Raw genomic sequence first — 22,286 nt, forward strand, 5'->3', positions numbered from 1 at the left:
ATTTTGGAGAAAATTCAAGAGGATAAGGGCAATCAGAAGAACACGAAGATTGAATCTGAGGACATTGGTAAAGATGGAAGTGAGATGTAGACTGATGAGTCTAGAGGAGAGGAGAGCTAGAAGGAAGAGGAAGTGAGAGAAGAGGAAGGAGGAGCTGAGGAAGTTTCTGATCAAAATAGTCTGACCCACAGTATGAGCATAGGAATTGTTAACAGTTAGCCACTAGAAGAGAAGGACAAGGTTAATGAGGAAAAGGAAATGGAAATTGAGCAGGAAAAGGACAAGGAAACTAAGTGGAAGAAGGACAGGGAGAATTTGAGCAGGTGTCAGGATAAAGATGGAGAGGGGATTATTCTGGACAAACTCAAAAACCAGTCTGACGCTTGCATGGGTTTTGATAGGTGGGTTTATGAAGGAATCAAGAAGATGGAAAAAACCGAGAAACAAAAGGAAGAAAAAGGGAAGAAAGATGAAATAAACTAGGAAAAGTGGAAAAAAGGAATGGAGGGAAAATTGGAGAAGCTGGAAGCTCAGATTGGTAATCTTGAGGATGGAAAAATAACTATGAAAAACTTTCTGATGATGATTCTGAATATCCTTACCTCTGTTACTAACAATTTAGAGGATATTTCCAAGTTCCTTGATGGTTCTAGCACCCCCAAACCTGTAGTGGCTCTTGATATTGATGAGGATTCTATTGAGGTAGGAAGAAAGTGCTCCTAGTGGTGTGGCAAAAAGAACAAGGGAAAGCATGAAAAAATCTATTGCGGCCTCTTCCAAGGATATCGCTAAGCTTAGGCATAATATCAAAGATTTGCAAGGGATTAGCAGAAATTTGGCTATTGCCCTAAAAAACATGAAGTAATTTTTTTTCTGTCTCATTTATGTTTTAGTTGGACTTGGCTAGTTTTGTTGGGTTTTTTTGCTGATTTAAGCCCATGACTGTGCTGTTTTTTGGCAGTTTGTCTTTTCTTGTTGCTTAATGCTTTTATCTCTTAAGGATATTTTGTAAAGGGTTTTGGGATCCCTTCAAAACCTTCTTTTCCTGTAATCAAAAACATCATGTCACATCATCAGAGATCCATCATGCATATATGATCATTTAGCATCGTAAATTTCATCCCTATGCAATTTCTTACTCAGCTACACCCTATATTAGTGTTCCTGGCCTTTTGTACTTGACATGCTTGATCCAACCCCAATTCAACATCTTTTTTTTTTAGTATCTCCTTCTCATTTTGGACCTCAGGTCTCAATTTGAGGCCATAATAGTCGCACCCCCTACCATAAGAGAAATTTTGGAAGTTGGCATCAGTTTGCAATTTCATCACCAATGTGCTTAACTCAAGTATAAGTATGAATATATATGTTTAATAGTTTTTATTTTATGTCAATTGATAGTAGTGGAAAAATAAAAAATAATTTATATATATGTCTTTTCTATGTTATGGATGGATGTAAACTCCCATGTATTCATCTTGATAGAGAAGGACTATGGGCATCTTGGATTAAAGATAGTATTCCTAAGAAAATATTTGGAGAAACCAATTGGAAAATTTGAAAGGAATCTAAAGTTTGAGAAAAGCACTGGAGTACTAGATGATATCTTAGGTTGTCAAAGATATCCTCTCATTAAGATAGGAATTGGCTATGAAGAAGGCCAGAACTCAAATCCACCAAACCTACCAAGAAGAAGAATGCAAAGAAAGCCAAATCAATTGTTCATGCATCCATAAAGATCAAGGAAAAGAAGAAGGATGATGGCTTCATCAAATTCAATAATACAAAGAGAAGATTTAGAGTATTTTATTCTATAAGACAGTCACATCCAACTATTGAAGATTTTTCTTGCTACCTCCAACCTTAAGGGAAAGACAACTTTTAGATTATGGGATTGTGAACCTATAGTATTCAATTTGCACTATCATCAAGTTTGAGACAGAAAAACACAACACAACAGGTCTATACTTAGCCTTCTTCACTTTGAGCTCCACCAAACACAGGAGGGTATTCCTTACTTTTCGATCTCATGAAATCTCACCAATACATATCTACACAACATACAAAGACTTCTTAGTGGTGAATAATTCTCGAATTTATTAATAATAGGTATTTTTGATTCACCTATTATTCAATATTTTTCCCATTTCTTCTAATTAACATTCGAGAATAACATTTTTGCCTTCTCCATCACCCTTGTATGAAAAAAATGTATAATTTCATCACTTCCATACCATGTTATTTCATTCTTTATTCATCTCAGAGATGCTTAAACACATAACAACTTGAACAAAAAATAAAAAGGAAATGGAGAGAGGAAATAAAATTAATGGTTTTGAAATTTCTTTGAATCTAGTCGTGAAATCTCTATAAACCAGTGACTAATCCATGGACAGAGTCAAGATCAAGTTGAATGCATATACCTAACAACAACTCATTAAAATTAGTGCACCTAAATGACATTGATGCCTTACACCAGTGCAACCCCTTTTGCTACTACAAAAATCATTCTTTGATTAACCTAATGAATACTTCTAAGATTAGTGTAACATGAATGAAGGACATTAATTTCTTCCTTAAATAAAATCTACAAAAATTGTTACACATTCACAAAATCTTGTGAAGACAAATAACAAATCCCTTGGTATTTGCTATTCATGTAAAATAAAAAATACACCATAGAGACAATTTATATAGAATTTATTATAGAAAATCATAAACTAATTCATATTGCCCTTTAGGAAATTTACATTCTCCTTCTTCTTAACAATCTCCATGACTCAAACCCTATTTCTACTTTCAACAATATTCAAAAATGACTGACTAGAATCCATTTCACAGCCTTGGAATTGCTTTTATAATAGTAAGGAATGCAACAAGCTTCAGCTTGTTTACAAATGGCCCTTTTTCCTTTTGACATGTTTAAAATTATATGTAGAAAAGAAACCCTATTACAAATTCAAAATAAGACAAAAAATGGACCATGTCTACTAAAAAACCACCTTGGTGGAGAATAAAACACCATTGGATTCCAACTTCTTTGAGTCGTACCACCATCACGTTATAGATGTCTCAAAGGAGGCATGTTTCACACCTTACTAACTATAAGAGGAGATCTACAAACTAGAAGAGGAGCTACACAAAAAAACAAGTGGAGCATCCCAAAAACTAGAGGAGCAACTCACCAAACTAGAAGAAAAGCTAGTAAAGTGGAAATAAGAGCTCAAAGAGAAATGTTGTAATCAAAGCGGGGGTTGCAGCTCCGGCATTCAAATTGAATTTAATAGGAACTGGATCTGAACCATCCACCCTTGTCCTCATTGTTCTCCTCTCTTCTCCCCTTGCCTCTCATTCATTTGATGGTGAAGGGATGATTATGAGTAGCTCCTCAAAGGTTCCTTGCAATTGAAAGGACCTTTTAGTATCCCTTTAGCTACCCATTGGCCTTTAGCTACAAAGGCAATCTATTGAAAAATCCTCCACCCAATATCATGAAATTTACACCTTATGAACACATAGTCCCTCTCTGTATATGTTCACTACATTTCTGAAACTAATCTCATGTAAACATAGAGGGTCACTTTTGTAATCATACTTGGCCAATGCACTGACTGTTAAAAAAAACTCAAAGGCTCTAAAATAGCCTAACTTCATAATGTCATGCATGTAAATAATCTTTTCTGCTTTATGCCTTTTTGGAAAACTAAAGCTTCCTTATTAGTCTTCCAACCTCCAATTTAGTTACTCTTTTGAAAATCTCCATCACCCATACCCATGTAGCCTCTTTCATCACCTCTTTGAATCCCTTGGTCATGTTGCATAAAAGGTTTTTTGACTACCCATCTAGAGCTAATCTTATGTGAGTGATTTGCTGTGATTTTTTGTCCCTTGATCATACAGTTCATGTTCTCCCAATTCCATGCACTATAATATCCCTTGTGTCAATATTTTCAATTGTATCCATCAACTTAAGAAACATCTATCACTACCTACAAAGGCTTGACTTGACACTTGATCCTGACACATATCATTCCTTTTGAGATTTCTTTGAATTTATATGTATCTCTAACATTTATTTCTTCTAATCGGAACTCGCTGAAATAATCCTATGCACCTAATAGCATGTCAAGCTAACATGTCAGAGCCCTTTTCATTAGCTAATAGAGAGTCGTGTCCTCTCTTAATTGGGAATCATTGAGATGAATAAAATACCACCAATGAGTGTCGAGTGACCTTGCACATCATTTTCACAACCATTTTCCTTGGATGCTCGTTGAGCTAGAAACAAAAGGTTCATGGAGCTCCAAATTCTTTATCTTTCAAGGCACAACTCAGGACAGTGAAATAAGAAAATTGCCTTCATTGAGTGGCGAGTTCTTCATCGTTTAACTACCACAACAAAAAGTATCTCAACATACATGAAAGACACCTTAGAAGTGGGGCCCATTTTAAAACAACTTAAAGCACATTTTTTGATTTAAGTCCTTAGGACATCATGTAGGAGGAGATAAAGATCATGGTAAATTAAGCGTTAAGGTTGTTGGTTGAAGAAAAGAGACTAGGAACTAAGGGTCGGTTTCCAACAATAAAATCCCATGGGAAAGTGACTTACATAATAGGCGACCAGAACAGAAGGTCAATGATCAAAAATAACATTTGCACCAAAGAGACATTTAAATTCTTGTTTGGACATAATATTGATTTCCCTATTGGGCCCTCAAAATTTCTTAAGAATAACAGTGGCTCTAGTTGGGGATGCATACCCTTTGCAGGCATATCAAGGATCTAGATCTTTGGTAGAAGGAAACTATGTGCCAATTCCATTAGGCAATTTATTCAATAATAAACAAAAATCAAATCCATCCTTCAATTGGTGGCCCTAGGCCCCCAAAAAAGGAAAACCAGTCCCTTCATTTGTCAAAGATGATTCTCATCACATAACATGTAGGGTCCACCCCTGACTTGACTTGTTTGAATAGAGTTGACTTTTAATTTATGCATGATAGACACTATTGGGCATAGGCTATTTCAGATGATTTATAGGATGTTGATACTATCATTAATGATCATGTAATTTATTAGACACTATATGCTTATTATGTGATTGACTATCGAAAGATTATATTGATCATGTGTTTTGATGAGCATAAGTGTTGATGAATTTTACATGCCTTACTATAATCATGAACTATACTAATCATGCACTTGATGATGTTTTTATGTACTGATCATATTTAATGATTATCTATGATGAGTTGATCGTATGTTGTGTTTGATTGTTGTCTGACTGTCTTTGGGATAGAGACAATGCCACATCACTCATTACGAGCGGGATGTGTCATTACGACTCTCTAACCCTTGTATGTTATAATATATATATATATACATACATATATATATATATATATATATACATATATATATATATATATATATCAAATCTCTATTAATCAAAATAATTAAGATATACATCATTAATTATTTAATCTTGCATCAATAATCAAATAGTCAATCTCAACATAAAAGGAATAATCAGCCAATACTAACATACTCACAACACAGAAGAAACCCAACTTACTAACTATCATGACGACTTGCACCAAGACACTGATGACTCACAACTGTGAACAACTTAGATCTAGAGTATGTGATGCAAAATTGTGCCAACTCTGAACCACATACCATTGGGATTTAAAGACACGCTCAGACCTGTGGAGCCAGGTGGAGTCAATGTCTGGTACCTGCAAATCTTGCATCCACAAAGAATGCATATGTTGTATCATTCTTTGTGGATGCAAGATTTGTAGGTACTAGACATCCACTCCACCTGGCTCCACAGGTCTGAGCATGTCTTTAAATCCCAATGGTATGTGGTTCAGAGTTGGCACAATTTTCCATCACATACTCTAGATCTAAGTTGTTCACAGTTGTGAGTTATCAATGTCTTGGTGCAAGTCGTCATGATAGTTAGTAAGTTGGGTTTCTTCTGTGTTATGAGTATGTTAGTATTGGCTGATTATTCCTTTTATGTTGAGATTGACTATTTGATTATTGATGCAAGATTAAATAATTAATGATGTATATTTTAATTATTTTGATTAATAGAGATTTGATTATTTGGTTATCTAATGTTTAATTTAATTTATTGGATCCTTGCCTTTTTGGTTATTTGATTATTTGATATTTAAATGTTTATTTATTTTAATGATGATTTAATATTTATTTAATTTTTATTGTTTAGCTTATGATGTGTTTTATATTTATTTGTAATTTGACCTTTATTGGTATTTATTTATTTATTTATTTAATCGCCTATGGTTTAGTATTTATTTGGCTTTTAATGTTTATCTGGTTCATTAATTCATTTATGAGCCTTTGGTTTATTTAATTTAATTTCCCCATTTGATTTATTTAATTGTGGCTCATGTTTTATTTGTTAGTTTGACTTTTATATTAAGTGGGTTGTATAAATAATAAAATGATAAAACATTCCCACCAAATTGTAAAAAGCATGATTTATATTTACCTTACCTACCCTCTTCTCTTATTGGTTGAATTTAAAAAGGGAGGTAAAATTATATTATATGGTGGGGTTGGTAAAATATATTATAGATTGGAATATTTTGATTGGCTGAGATTGAGGCTAGGGTTTTTGGTTAATTTGCCTTTTTATTTTCTTTTTCGTGAAGTTTTCGGGGGTTGGTTCCTCTCTGAAAAATTTTGTCCAACAAGTTTTCTTCTCTCTTGGATTTTGGCTGGAGCTTGGGTTGGATTTGGTTTGGCTGGTGGAATCTCTTCTTTAGCTTCTTCCATAACACGAGTTGCAAGTTGGAGATGTATTCTACCTTTTTATATTTTATTTTACAGTTTTCCTTTATGCTCAGTGTCTACAGATTGAATGTGTGAGCTTGGGGAAATGAATCTAAAATTTGTATAGTGAGGAAGGAAATATATGAAGGCATAAATTTGTTGTAAGGTTTTATTCTATAGTTTGTGGGAAATATTTGTATTTCTGGGTTTGCTGAAAGCCTTCTATGTTGTGCATGGAGTTTTGATTTAATATTGGGTAATATTATTTATTTAATGTTAGGTGAATTTTATTTATTGGGTACTATTATTTTACCCTTTAAGTAATTTAAAAGGGGGTAATTTGTATTCTTTTATTTAAAAGTCATTTTCACCCTAGGTCAATGGTTTAATTTATTTTACTTACCCTTGGAATTGATTGGCTGGAAGTTTATGGTAGGTAGAAAATATATTTTATTTTCTTGAACTTTGGGAAGGTAGGTATGGAACATAATATTTTTTTGAAATATTTTGATTAGAGGATGGTTTTGCTTGTTTCCTATTTTTTTTTGTTTTGTTTTTTTGATAAATAGGCCTTCCTGTGCATTCACGAGGGTTGGCATCTTTGGTGAATGAATTTCTAAAATTGATTTGGAGATTGTTGGTGGTTGGATTCGAATTGGTTTAAAGGATTGGATTGCTTTTTTGGATTCTATATCAGATTTTCTTCCAATTTTTGCATTTTTCCAGTTTTTCCTGTAGGTTAATTTGCTAGTTGCTTGCTTGTGTGGAACTTTCCGGATTAATTTTTGTACCAGAGGCTTTATTTGAGGGTTGTTATATTTTCCAGATTTGGCTTTTATTAGTTTCAATGTATTTGGATGGCCTTATGTATATTTTCTCCTCTGCACCATTGTGGACATTATAGACTCTCTTCCATGTGAATAGGCCATGGATGATTGAGGTGAATATATATGCTATTTTGGACCAGCAAGTGAGTAGGCCTTGTTGTGATGTTATCTTCTATTTGATGGCAGCATTTGATGGCTTGATATGCCTATGTTTATTGTTGGCCAAGAGGCTCATTTTTTTTATGTTGTTGTAGTTTTGACCGTGTCAAGTTTCCTTGTCATAAGGCTTTATGAATATGAGTTTGGTTGTTGTTTTGTTTTCAGTTTTGTCTCAGATTTAAATCATATTTGAATTAAAAGGCTTTTATGATATTTATGATGCTTTTCATTGATGGTTAATTATAGTTTTTTGATGTGGAATTTCCAAAAGGTTCATTGTGATTTTGGCTACTTGAATATCCTTGTTTTGGGGAGTAAGCCATTGGATGCATATGAGTGTTATGTTGTAGATTCATATTTTGTTTTAGAGCTTCTTGTGATTTATTGTTGGGCCATGTTAGGAGAAGTGGGCTTCCTTGTGATGACCAGGGTCATGAGAGATAAATTGGCATAAGGTTCCTTGTAAGGATGCATGAAGTCTAGACCACCAGGGCACATTGGAGTTTTCCATGATTTGTAAACAAGTGATAACATTGATAATGAATTAATTGGGATGGGTAATTATGACTCATTTACAAAAGATAATGAATAGTTTTGAGCCTCATGGCTTAGTCCTAGGGAGGATGTTTTAGGATAAGCATGAGATGGCTCCACATGTCCATCAGGCTAGTGCCTTGTCTTATTGTGTTATTATGTTATGAGGATGGCATGTGATGACACTCCACTCCTACATGTGTTCCCCCTTTATGATTTATGATTATGCTTATTGGATACATTTATGTCCTGATGAGTTTATTCTTGTGGCTCTGTGTGAGTTCTTGCTTGAGAGTCCTTGTTGGTTAGTCTCTTTGGTTTTGAGTGTCAGCCTAGATGTAGAGTGTGTGTTGGGACCTTGTGTCATCTCCTAGCATGGGGGGTGGTTCCTTTGGTTCCACATGGTCGGGTGGTTGGTGCTTTTAAACCATTGGGATGTTCCGGTCTTTGGATTCTTCTTGCGTGGATGAGGATGCTTCTTTAGACTATTCAGGGATAATAATTATAGCAAGAATGTAAATGATGATGTGATTTATGTAATGAAATTCTTATGTAACGGTTGCAAAAGAAGTCATGCATATGAGAAATGACTATGTTGTTTTCGTTATAGTGATAGCTTTTGATTATGGTAGATGATTGTAATGATGACCCTTGAGTGGTATTGTAATGCATTTATATTAAATGAAATGGATGCATGAGATGTGGATAAGTATTGTTGTTCAAAACTAAATGATGTATTTTGTATTCTTGATGAACCATGTTAAAAGTAAATCGGGTAAATGTTATGATAATGGTATTAGATTTAAAATGATGTCTTTAACTAATTATTTAAGTAGAAGAAATGTTATGTCTTGATAGGATGTATGAGTTTGAGTAATGTTGGAAGATATCTTAGGACATGTTTATGAATTGTGATTAAAGAATTTGAAATTATAGTATCATACTTTGTAGACAGTAATCTAATGATTGGATTGAAATATTATAATGCTTGGGATGTAATTGAATATTCCTTATGAAAAAAGTGTATGGATGTTCTTAATGAATTAATTACTAACCTTATTAATGGAAATTACTAGTAGGTGTATGAGTAGATGGTAAAATGAATGCTTGTCTTTTAGGGAAGGTTTAGGATGTATCATGTGTTATGGTTTAAGATTACATCCCCATTTGGTGGATGCTATTAGTGGTTATAGAATTAGGATATTGTATCTTAGTTTGTGTTGAGATGAATTCGTGTAGTTTCTTAATTTGTAATAAGATCATTGTTGGTTAATTGATATAGTGTAAGAGATTTTATGAGAATTAAATGGGCTATGGATTAAATGTTAGGAGAACTTTGTGATTATTGCATTATGTGCTTTTGGAATCATGATGAATTAATAAGCATGCTAGGAGCATAGAATCATAAATGATTATGTGGAAGCTAATCATAAATAGAAATTATGTTAATGCAATGTAAGGGTTAATCTTGGTATGTGAATGGTGATGTTCATAGTCAAAGGTTGGTTAATGGTAATAGGAACATTTGGACTTGGTATATAAAATGAACCTAAGAGAAAAAGGGAAATAGCTATGCATTAAAAGATAGAATCTCATATTAAATGAAAGATTAGGTAAGGTTCTTATCATGGGTGTTAGGCATTGTTGTGTTGCACCTATGTGTGCATAATGATTAAGATTATGAAGTATTGATCTAGAAGAAAGTAAATGCTTATTGCTTATGTAGGTAGATTAAGTAATGGCTTTGAGATACCCTAGGAAGTTAGTAGTAATGATTTATTGTATTCCGCTTGCATCATTGTTTGAATAGCTTGAGTGAATTATTCTATGTTCATAACACTTAATTATTGTTGTGTGCTCACTACATTGCTTAAGTGATGTTATGTGTTGTATTGTTTAAAAAAAAAAAAAAAATTAGCATGTTTTTAGCTATATTTCTCTGGGATATTTTTGGTGGGAATTACATAACAATTCAATCCATCTGATAATGTCACTGAGAATAATTTGATCATAATAAATTTCCATTAATATCTCTCATCATTTTTCTAATTGTATCACAATCAATCCTTTCTTTACAATAATGATTCCTTTAATTATCATAGTCATTGATACAATTTTCAAAAAATCTCCCTATGTGGCATAACAATGAAAGCAATCACATTCAATTGCATCACCAATTTCATCATCTTCCTACACAAATTTCAGCAAAAACCTTGCCACATACTAATCAAAAAATCATCAAACACATCAAAGGAGAAACATTCATATGCTAACTCATTCTACATCAACATCATATTAGATGTACACAAATTCCAACCTAATCCTGCAAACATTTCATTTCTCACTTTTGTATTTGCCAAATGGAGCATGTCCTGATCTTCATCATACATACTCCATGTGAATATCTTTGATTTAGGTTCACGGATATAATATGGTTCAACTTTGAAGGCATGATCAAATTCCATACAAACAACCTCCAAGAGTGGTAAGAACATGTCTGGAAATGAATCTCTTACATCATAGTTGTTGCAATAATCCTTTTCATAGTTGTTGTTGGTTAGGTGCACATCAAAACAAGACTCGATTTCCAATCTCTCTACTGCATCAATATCATTGAATTGTGCATCTTTCATTACTTCCATATTGTGGAGACCTCTGAATCAGAAAGGAAACAGTCATACCCCATACAATTTAATTTTCTCATATCTAAGATTCCATCATCTGAAAATCTTCCATGATCATTGAACCTTTCTAAAGAGATTGACATTGATTCCTAATCAGTATTATCAATGTTTATACTTGAATCAATCAAAAGTGAACAGAAGTTGTCATACACTTTTGTTTCAACATCATCTTCAGTTATACTAAATAATTCCATTTCAACCTCAATTAAGTCATTGGGTATGGAAAAATAGCATTGAGTTGAATTAACCCTGTGAGGGGACTAATCATTTTCATACTCATCATTATTATGCAAATCACTATCATCTTTATAGGCTACAAATATTTCTATATTCACTTCACACAAATTCTTTTGGGCATCAGGATAATGCAAGAAGTCATTATGAAGTGGTATGTCAACAAACTTGAAAGTATTATAATCACAATTATCTAAAACTTCAACACTTGTACACATATGATCAACCTCATTACAAATTTGTTCACTTGCTAATAGATGCACCCCTCCATTATCATCAACACCTTCCAACCCTTCACTCAGTGGGTTATTTTCATCACAAGGCTACTCTTAGACTTGTGTTAATATAAGATCCTCGTTATTTGCAAATTATTTTGCCCCTTTGTCAGTCAACCCTTGGATATTTGATTGAGAATAAAAAAGTTTGGCATGCTACAGACTAGTATTCTAAGATCCAACTTGATTCAATCTAGTAGAAAATAATTGTTGAAGGGTATTGAATTCTTGTATATCTAAGACAATTTTTTCAAGAACATATATATTTAATTGTGTAAAGTGGAAAATTGGGGGCTTGGCCAACTCTCCACTTGGGAGTGGGGAATTTGCTAAGCTCAATTTTCACTTTAGGAAACTTTACATTCAAAAGAGGGGGATGAATCCACTAGATCCAATCATAAAGGATGCAAGGATTTAATGCTAAGTAGATTGGTTGTGATTGGAATGCAATTGACCCTCTTTTGTAAGTTCATTGATTGAATTAAGAAAAAGTGCTGAAAATGAAGACAAAGTATGTGAAAACAGTGAGCTGCAGGTTCGGGATTCAGTCGTGCACCTGGATCTGAGAAGTTTGAGATGATTTGAAGATGCTCTGTGAAATCAAGCAAAAGTTGTAAGACTATGTGTTCGGATAGGGGCACCCTCTACTTGGTCCTTGAACTTTCCACGTGTCGAAAAGGGTTGCAAATAAAGCTTAATTCTAGAAGTATAGTTGCGCACCTATTTCCTACACACAGAAAGAAAGGGAAATGTTTTGGGAATAAGGGTTTACCTTTAGGTCAAACCTCGGTTTTGTAATTAACCAAGTGGTTGAAATAATGTAAATGAAATGAATGAAAGTAGAAATCCTCCTCTTTGAGGGGATGTTGAATTTCTTGAAAATGAAATGCTTATACCTCCTTGTGAAGTTTTTCTTGCCTCCAAATGGAATTATGATTTCATGAAATAGAATAATGGTCTCCTCTTCAATGCTTGAAATCTTGACTCTATTGTTGCTCCAAAGCTTGAAGGAAGACTGAAAATGTTGGCATATGTGCAGAATATGTTGACATGATGATATTATGTTGTCATTGATGTCAATATGCTGAAAGAGAGAATTGGTAATATGTTGAAGAGTGAATCGATAATATGATGAAGAGTGAATATGTTTATTGAAGTTAAGCAACTGGCAAAGTGAACCAGTATAATGATGAGAATCGATATATGTGCAAAAGGTGAAGCGGTACATTTGTCCAAGTGAATCGGTATATGAAATGTTTTCTATTAAGGTTTAATATGGTATGACTACTGGTTGGTAGTCTCAGCTTCAGGGTTTCTAGTTGAAGCTTAAAGGTTTTCGATTGAAGTGTCTTGAGCCTGTGTGATTCAACTGATGGCAATGTATGATGAGTTAGCATTATAATGGAGATCAGATCATGTTGACACGTTAGCCTCGTGCATGTGAAGGATCCTGCATGAAGGAGACTTATCCTATCTACCTCGAGAATGTATGAAGTCTATGCAAACGATGGAGAATGTGTGATGGGTTATCACCTCCAAGAAGTGGTGAAGATTGAATGATGGATAATGTCTTGAGATCTATTCAAGACCATTGTATTCAAATACAAAGTGTTCAATGGTTAGGATTCAACCAACTAAATTTCTCAACCTAAATGTTTAGGGTTTAAGATTTATGTTATTGACCTATCTATTTCCTATAAGGTCGATGTTGTGTTTCATGTTGAAGTTGTTGGCAGATGTTGTGTGTGTATCTAAGTGCAAAGATATGTGATTCTTGCCAGACCAAATAAGAGGGTTGATACCTACAGAATGTGTATGCAGAAGAAAGGAACTAAAGCGGATCTGCATTGACATTAAAGTGCTATTACTAGATCATTGTAAAACCTATTGATCTCTAACCACTTCAATAGTTGAAAAATCCCTTAACAGGGTAGCTTTAACTAGCTTGCTATAAATCCTTTAACAGGGTGACTCAAAGCCATTGGGTTCATGAAATCCTCTAACAAGGTAACCTCTAACAGGGTTTAACCCTTAACCAAGTATTCTAGCTATCCCTTAACCGGGTGATCCCCAACAGGATCGATTCTTAACAGAACCTGTTGTAGTTGTAACAGTCTTTGACCGGACAAGGCTCCTAACAGAGTAGACTTCTAAAGAGTTCAAAAATAGCTTATGGGTATTCATCCCCACCGTGGTTTTTCCCAGTTGGGTTTCCACATGAAAAATATGTGTGTCATGTGTGATGTCCTTTTCATATGATGCTTTGTTGTTTTCTGTCAAGCGGTGAATCATGTTGATCTAGCATGTTATTATATTTTTGATGATAGATTACCTATTTATGCACAAGGATAATGTGGAAATGAGGGTGTAGGTTGTGTGGTAAGATAAGTGTTTCTGGTTTGTATCTTTCACAATATCATTATGTTTAATCGGTAGTAATTTGGTTTATGACCGATGTTACTGATTGCTAGTCAAGTTCACTGTTTACAGTCAAACCAGTTCAGGAAAAGTTTTATATCTGTACCAATTCACCCCCCCTCTCAGTATCGGTTTGGTACTCATTGTTCATCATTGTATTATCAATTGGTATCAGAGTATCCTCCAGGTCCTCTATGTTGTAAGCTTAACCGCTTGAGGGAAAGATCCTATTGTAATGATGAAGAGGGAAGGTCCAAAGTTCAATAGAGACAATTTCAAAATATGGAAGGACAAAATGAATATATACATTAGAACCATGGGTGCTCAACACTGGAGCTATGTTGAGAATGCTTATGTTATTCCTACCAGTACTCTCACCAATGATCAAAAGAGAGAGATCCAGGAGAATGGGCAAGTCATGGAAGCCCTAATCAGTAGCTCATCTGACATTGAGTTTATTGATGTCCAAGATAAAGAAAATCCCAAGGAAGTATGGGATACTCTTGAGAATATCTATGGCAGTGATGAGCATGTAAACCAAGCTAAAGAAGAAAGCCTTAGAGGAAATTTTGAAGACATGCGAATGGTTGAAGGAGAGACCATTGAACAATATGGAATAAGAATCAAAAACTGTTGTTGGAGATATCAAGAGTGCAGGTGGTAAAATGGAAGATTCCACTGTTGTTAGCAAAGTTTTGAGATCCTTATTACCGGTCTATGCAATAAGGGTTGCTCCTAGTCAGATGTTGAGGTCAATAGACAAGACTAAGGTATCCCTAGACTCCATCATTACAAAGTTGATAGCCTATGAGCTAAATAGTTTTGATGGCAGAGTTCAGAAGACTGAATCAACCTTTAGAGCATCTTTTGCACCATCTAGAAAAGGAAAAGAAGCTTGTACCAGTGGTGAACCAAGATAGAGCAAAGAAATGGATGATGAGGAGATCTTGATGGAATTTGAAGCTCATCTTGCCAAGAGACTTCCTAGGGAACTGGTAAATACAGAGGTAAGCTTCCTTTGAAATGCTTCTCTTGTAAATAGATAGGACACATTGCTGTAAATTGTCCTAATGGTGATAGCAAGGACAAACTGAAAAAGTTCAAGAAGTTCAAAGGAGGAAACTAGAGAAACTGTTTTGTAGCAGTTGATGAAGGTGTCACTGATGAGGAATCAGAAGATGAAGAAAATGAGGATATTATGTTTGTAGCAGTCAAGGAAGATGTATCAGACAAGAACGCTCTTGTCTCCTGCTTTGATAATTCCAATGAGTGGATTATTGACAGTGGCTATTCTCACCATATGACTGGTGACCGGAGTAAGTTTCTTTCTCTGGAAGAATATGATGGTGGTGTGGTTCATTCTGGTAATTATGCACCATGTATGGTCAAAGGCAGAGGGTCCATCTCTCTGAATGGAAAGAGCGGTGCTGACAATGTGTATTGGGTAGAAGGTATTAGACACAACCTATTGAGTGTTGCCCAGCTGAATGATAGTGGACTCACTCTAGAATTCAGAAATGGAATGTGCAAAATAAAAGGAAAGACTAGTGAACTGATGGCCACCAGTATGTAGACCAAAGGTAACCTACTTTAGCTGAATGCAAGTATAAGTACGTGTCTTATGGCTAGGTTTGATGATAGCTAGATATGGCATAGGAGACTCTGCCATGTAAACTTTGATAACATTGTGAAGGCCAGTAAGATCAAGGCAGTTAGAGGATTGCCGGTGCTGAGCAAACCAAAAAATCCTTTGTGCAGAGATTGTCAACTGGGGAAAATATCTTCCTCAACCTTCAAAGGTAAATCTTTCACTGCAGACAATTTACTTGATCTTGTGCATACTGATTTGTGTGGTCCTATGAAAACTAGGAGTGTGTAGGGAGATAGGTATTTTATGATTCTTACAGATGATTGCTCAAGAATGATGTGGGTCACATTCTTGAAGGATAAGTCTGAAGCCTTTGGAAAGTTCAAAGCTTTCAGAGCACTGGTAGAAAAGGAAAGCGGTGGAAGAATCAAATGCCTTAGAACTGATCAAGGAGGAGAATTCACTTCTGATGAATTCAACAAATATTGTGAAGAGAATGGCATCAAGAGGCAACTATCTACCCCCCGGACTCCATAGTAGAATGGCTTAGCAGAGAGAAACAACCAGACGGTGGTTGAAGTGGCTAGAACCATGCTAATCTAAGGAAAGGTTGCTCACACCTTTTGGAGAGAATTGGTGAACACTGCAGTCTACACAATGAACCGGGTACTCATCAAGAAAGGAAAGGATAAGGCTCCTTATGAGTACTGGACCGGTAAGACACCAGTGGTAAGCTACTTCAGAGTATTTGGAAGTAAATGTTATATCAAGAGGAGTGAACATCAGAGCAAGTTTGATGCTAAATGTGATGAGGGAATATTCCTAAGGTATTCCACAAAGAGAAAATGTCTCAAATGTTTCAACAATAGGACTTAGAGAATTGTTGAAAGCATCAATGTTAGGGTTGATGAAAACTCTGAGAAACCTGAGGAAATTGGTAGAGAGCATGTAAGAGATGAACTGGTAGTAACCTTCTGGGAACCAGTTGCAAATCACCCCAGTACTAGTAATTGTGCTCCTACACCTGTGGATGTTGATGCTGATGAAGATGAGGATGAAGAAAGCAAGAGGAATCTATTAAGAATATACCTAGGTATGTCAAACTCAATCATGATCCAAAACAGATCATAGGAGACAAAGATGTAGGAATTCTTACAACAAGAAAGGTTAGAGAAAGCTCATGTATGATCTCTGAATTTGAGCCTAAATCATTCAAAGAGGCACATAAAGATGAGGACTAGATCAAGGCAATGTAAGAAGAACTTGACTAGATAGAGAAGAATGGTACATGGTCTTTGGTACCCAGACCGGAGCATAAAAATGTCATTGGAACCAAATGGGTCTTCAGAAATAAGCTAAATGAGGATGGCACAGTGGTAAGGAACAAGGTTAAACTAGTGTGTAAAGGATATGCCCAAGAAGAAGGGGAAGACTATGGAGAAACCTTTGCTCTAGTAGCAAGATTGGAAGGAGTTCATATGCTTCTTACATATGCAGCTTTTAAAGGTTTCAAGGTATACCAAATGGATGTAAAATTTGCATTCCTGAATGGAATACTTGAAAAGGAGGTATATATAGAGAAACCAAATATGTTTTCCCTATCAAAAGATAGTGACATGGTGAGTAGGCTACATAAAGCCTTGTATGGACTGAAGCAAGCACCTAGAGCATGGTATGAATGCTTGCACTCTCATCTTGTGAAGATTGGATTTGAAAGACCAAGTGAAGATAGCAATATCTACTTGAAATCAAAAGGAGATCAGATTCTGATCTGTGAAGTATTTGTTGATGACATAATCTTTGGTGGAGATGACAAGATGAGTCATGACTTTGCAGATGAGATGAAAAAAGAGTTTGAGATGTCACTCATAGGGGAGATTAAGTTCTTCATTGGACTGTAGATTCAACAAATGAAAGATGGAATCTTTATTACTCATTCCAAGTATGTCAAAGAGGTGTTGAAGACCTTTGGCATGGAAAACAACAAACCGGTTGGTACACCAATGGTGACCGATTGTAAACTATCAAAAGAGGATGACTCAGCATTGGTAAATGAGAAGGAATACCGATCAATGATTGGTAAGTTACATTATGTAGTGCATAGTAAATCAAACATTGCACATGCAGTGGGTATTACCACTCAGTTTCAGCAAAGCCCAAGAGAATCCCACTTGGTAGCAGTCAAGCGGATTCTTAGATATCTGAAGGGAACTATTGACTATGGATTATGGTATCCATACAATGATGATTTCAATCTGAAAGTGTTCACAAATGTTGATTGGGCTGGTAATGTGGATGACCGAAAGAGCACAACTGGTGGTGCACTCTTTCTCAGTGGTAGACTGGTCTCATGGATGAGTAAAAAGTAGAGTTGTATCACTCAATCTATAGCAGAAGTGGAGTATGTTGCAACTTTTATGAACTACACCCAAACTATTTGGATGAAGCATGTATTGAATGGCTTCAAAGTTCCTATAGCTAAACTGGTAAGTATATTTTGTGACAATACAAGTGCAATTAACATTTCCAAGAATCCAGTTTTACATGCTAGAACCAAGCACTTTGAACTCAAGTATCATTTCTTGGGGGAAAAGGTTCATAACAAAGAGGTGGTATTGGAACATGTTTCCAGTAAGGAGAAGTTAGCAGACATATTCACCAAGCCTCTACCGAAGGCTACCTTTACCTATTTGAGAGGTGAATTAGGGGTGCTGCTCCTTTAGGAGGTAATCTAAAAGGTTTATTCTCCACATTAGTAAGATCTTACTTTGCCTATCTTTTCAGGATTGATGTGTTGAAGGATGCTACTCCTCAGGGGGAGCAACATAGTGGACCAAGGAAGCTTGTGCCTCCATTTTGGCATTGTTGTCAAAAGGGGAGAATATGTGAAGTGGAAAAGATATCTGTAGTATTAAGGAAAAGATGTGATGCATACAAAGGGATATCTTTGTATATTGCCATCAATGCCAAAGGGGGAGATTGTTGGCATATGTGCAAAATATGTTGACATGATGATATTGTGTTGTCATTGATGTCAATATGCTAAAAGAGAGAATCGGTAATATGTTGAAGAGTGAACCAGTAATATGATGAAGAGTGAATAGGTTTATTGAAGTTAAGCAACTGGTAAAGTAAACCAGTATAATGATGAGAACTGGTATATGTGCAAAAGGTGAAGCGTTATGTTTGTCCAAGTGAACTGGTATATGGAATGTTTTCTATCAAGGTTTAATATGGTATGACTACCGGTTGGTAGTCTTAGCTTCAAGGTTTCCAGTTGAAGCTTAAGGGTTTCCGGTTGAAGTGTCTCAAGCCTCTGTGATTCAACTGATGGTATTGTGTGATGAGCTAGCATTGTAATGGAGATTAGATCATGTTTCCACGTCAGCCTCATGCACATGAAGGATCCTACATGAAGGAGATTGATCCTATCTACCTCGGGAATGTGCGAAGTCTATGCAAATGGTAGAGAACGGATGATGGGTTACCACCTCCAAGAAGTGGTGAAGAACGAATGATGGAGAATGTCTTGAGATCTGTTCAAGACCGTTGTATTCAAATGTAAAGTGTTCAATGGTTAGGATTGAACCGACTGAATTGCTCAACCTAAATTTTTAGGGTTTAGGGTTTATGTTACCAACCTATCTATTTCCTATAAGGTCCATGTTGTGTTTCATGTTGAAGTTGTTGGAAAATGTTGTGTGTGTATCTAAGTGCAAAGAAACGTGTTTCTTGCCAGACCAAATAAGAGGGTTGATACCTACAAAATGTGTATGCAAAAGAAAGGAACTAAAGCGGATCTACATTGACATTAAATTACTATTACCAGATCATTGTAAAACCTGTTGATCTCTAACCACTTCAATAGTTGGAAAATCCCTTAACAGGGTAGCTTTAACTAGCTTGCTGTAAATCCTTTAACAAGGTGACTCAAAGCCATTGGGTTCATGAAATCCTCTAACAAGGTAACCTTTAACAGGGTTTAACCCTTAACCAGGTGATCCCTAACAAGATCGGTTCTTAATAGAACCTGTTGTAACAATCTTTGACCGGACAAGGCTCCTAACAGAGCGGACTTCTAAAGAGTTCAAAAACATCTTATGGGTATTCATCCCCACTGTGGTTTTTCCTAGTTGGGTTTCTACGTGAAAAATATGTGTGTCATGTGTGATGTCCTTTTCATATGATGCTTTGTTGTTTTTTGTCAAGCGATGAATCATGTTGATCTAGCATATTATTATATTTTTGATGATAGATTACCTGTTTATGCACAAGGATAATGTGGAAATTAGGGTGTAGGTTGTGTAGTAAGATAAGTGTTTCCGATTTGTATCTTTCATAATCTCATTATGTTTAACCGGTAGTAATTTGGTTTATGACCGGTGTTAGTGATTGCCAGTCCAATTCACTATTTACAGTCAAACTGGTTAAGGAAAAGTTTTTATATTTGTACTGATTCACCCCCCCCTCTCAGTATTGGTTTGGTACTCACTGTTCATCATTGTATGATAAGAAAATGCTCAATTTCTCTTGAATGCTTGAATTTTTTTATCTCTTGGATGCTTGAATTCTTGATTGGATTTTCCTTAGATTGTGTTCTCATGGATAGGTTTTCAAATAAGAGGGGAAATTCCTCTTATATACTTGTTGGTAGGTTTAATTGATAATTTTTTCTGACTTGGGCTGACATACGAGGGATTTTCCCACTCCATTTTGAGATAGGTCCAATTTAGGGGATCCCAGGGTGCCACGCCCTAGTCCTAGTTGATCCTAGGGTGCCACGCCTTGGTCATTCCCTATTTTAGGGTAGGATCAAGGTTTCTTTTGAGTGCACAACTGAGAAAAACATAGATTTTGACTTGCATGAGCATATTTGGGTCTCCGATCAGGTCAAGGGGCGCAAACACTAAGGCGAAGACCCAATTGCAGTCAAAAATTGCAAGGGGTGCAATTTTACAACATTACATTTACCCCCCACTTTAGTGGGAGTATGAGATTATGCAAATAGTTTCAATAAAGTACAAGGAATTCGGATTGAAAGACTTTCACCACATCAAGGAGGCAAGATTCACCAAGCCCCCAGTGGAATTTAGGATCTTACAACTTCAATGATAAGGTAAAAATGAAGATTGTGAGAGAGAAAGAACCATAACTACAACTAGTAAGGTTATTTTACTATGAGTCATGAAAAGAATAACAAAAATTACAAAGCAAAGACAAAGTTCGCTAAGTAACTTAAACTATCAAAAGAGAGAATTATGAGCGGAGTGTATTCCCCCATGTTAAAGCAATTGTGTATGCCTTATCGGGAGAAATTTCTTGAAGGTAGGATACACCCAAAGAATACAAGCACATTATCACAATAATTTATCCCCCAAGAGGGAATAAATCAAAGGATAATGAACACAAAGCACAAAACACGAGGTGGTTTCACCTAAATTTGGAGTCAGTTTTCTTTTTATGATAACTCATGTATATCATGTATATGTATATGTATAGAATTATCCTCATCCCCCAAAGAAAGGAAACCACCATAGAAGAAGGTGTTGTTCTCAAATTCTGATTTCCCAAATCCCCTTTGTAAGAAAATTTCAAAGCCTCTGTCGCATATGGAGAGGACAACAAGAAAATAGAACTCCAGAATAACATATAACAAGGTTTCAGCAAAATCTTCTACACTTTGAACTTATCCAAAGCTCAGGTGGGTATACCTTTTGTGAATACTTTCACACTTTTAAATCAAGATCCATAGTAAACCAATGCTAAAAACCTATGAACCTCATCACCTCAATAAAACTAAAACATTAAAGAAAACTTGTTCTCATTTTCAGTCTTGATCCCAAGAAAGATAGAAAGAATTCCACAACTGATATTAGTGCCTTATCCAAGCTACAAAGTCACCCAAATTAAACAAGAGTTCCAAATCTGAACATTCTCATTCATTTCATCACTTTGGCTTTCATTAACCCTATACATTCCTGACATATATATAAGTTTTTTTGCTTTAAACTAAAACCGTTTATCAAATACAAAGAAGCAAACAATTGATTTACTGACAGAGATATTTCATGCATATTTAATTCCTCTCCTGAAGAGAAAAGCTCGAAACATATCTATAAGATTGCCTTACAATCCATATTCAGTCGAATAACCCTAAATTAATCAAAAGAAACCATCAAACTAAAGAGTGCACACCAGAAGACAATGAAGATTTAGGCCCAAAAAGCTTTGATCTGTATATTAATATTCATTTTGAAAAAATCTTACATAACTCAAGGTAATCTTGAAATAACCAGAAAACCCTAGATATATTTCAGCAGAGTTTCTTTACAAATTCTTGTGATCCCTTTTTTCTAAAGTCCTAATATCCATTTCCGCTAAAAAGAAAAGAAAATCATTTCATTCCTAATGGCTTTTCAGTTTGTTATTCCACTGCAACATCTTCTAACTGTTCTTGGACTTCCTCTTCTTGCACTGCATACTTGTTTTTCCATCCTTGGAACACATCATCACTAGGCTAGGAGAAGTTGACAATTTTCTTCTTCAATTTCTTTAACCTTTTCCATGTGATTCTTAATTGCCTAACCTCTATCTCCAAAAAACCATAACGTGACTTCACTTTCTCAATTTCCTCAATTGTCTTAATAAATAAAGATGTGTCATTTGTATTAATGACTTCGTTTACCCATTGAGACAACTTATGTCCTAGCTCATCAAGCCACGCCTTTTCATCTTTTAGCTGACTTGGACCAACAAA

The sequence above is a fragment of the Cryptomeria japonica genome, chromosome 5 (genome assembly GCF_030272615.1).
Source record: "Cryptomeria japonica chromosome 5, Sugi_1.0, whole genome shotgun sequence".
Classification (NCBI taxonomy): domain Eukaryota; kingdom Viridiplantae; phylum Streptophyta; class Pinopsida; order Cupressales; family Cupressaceae; genus Cryptomeria; species Cryptomeria japonica.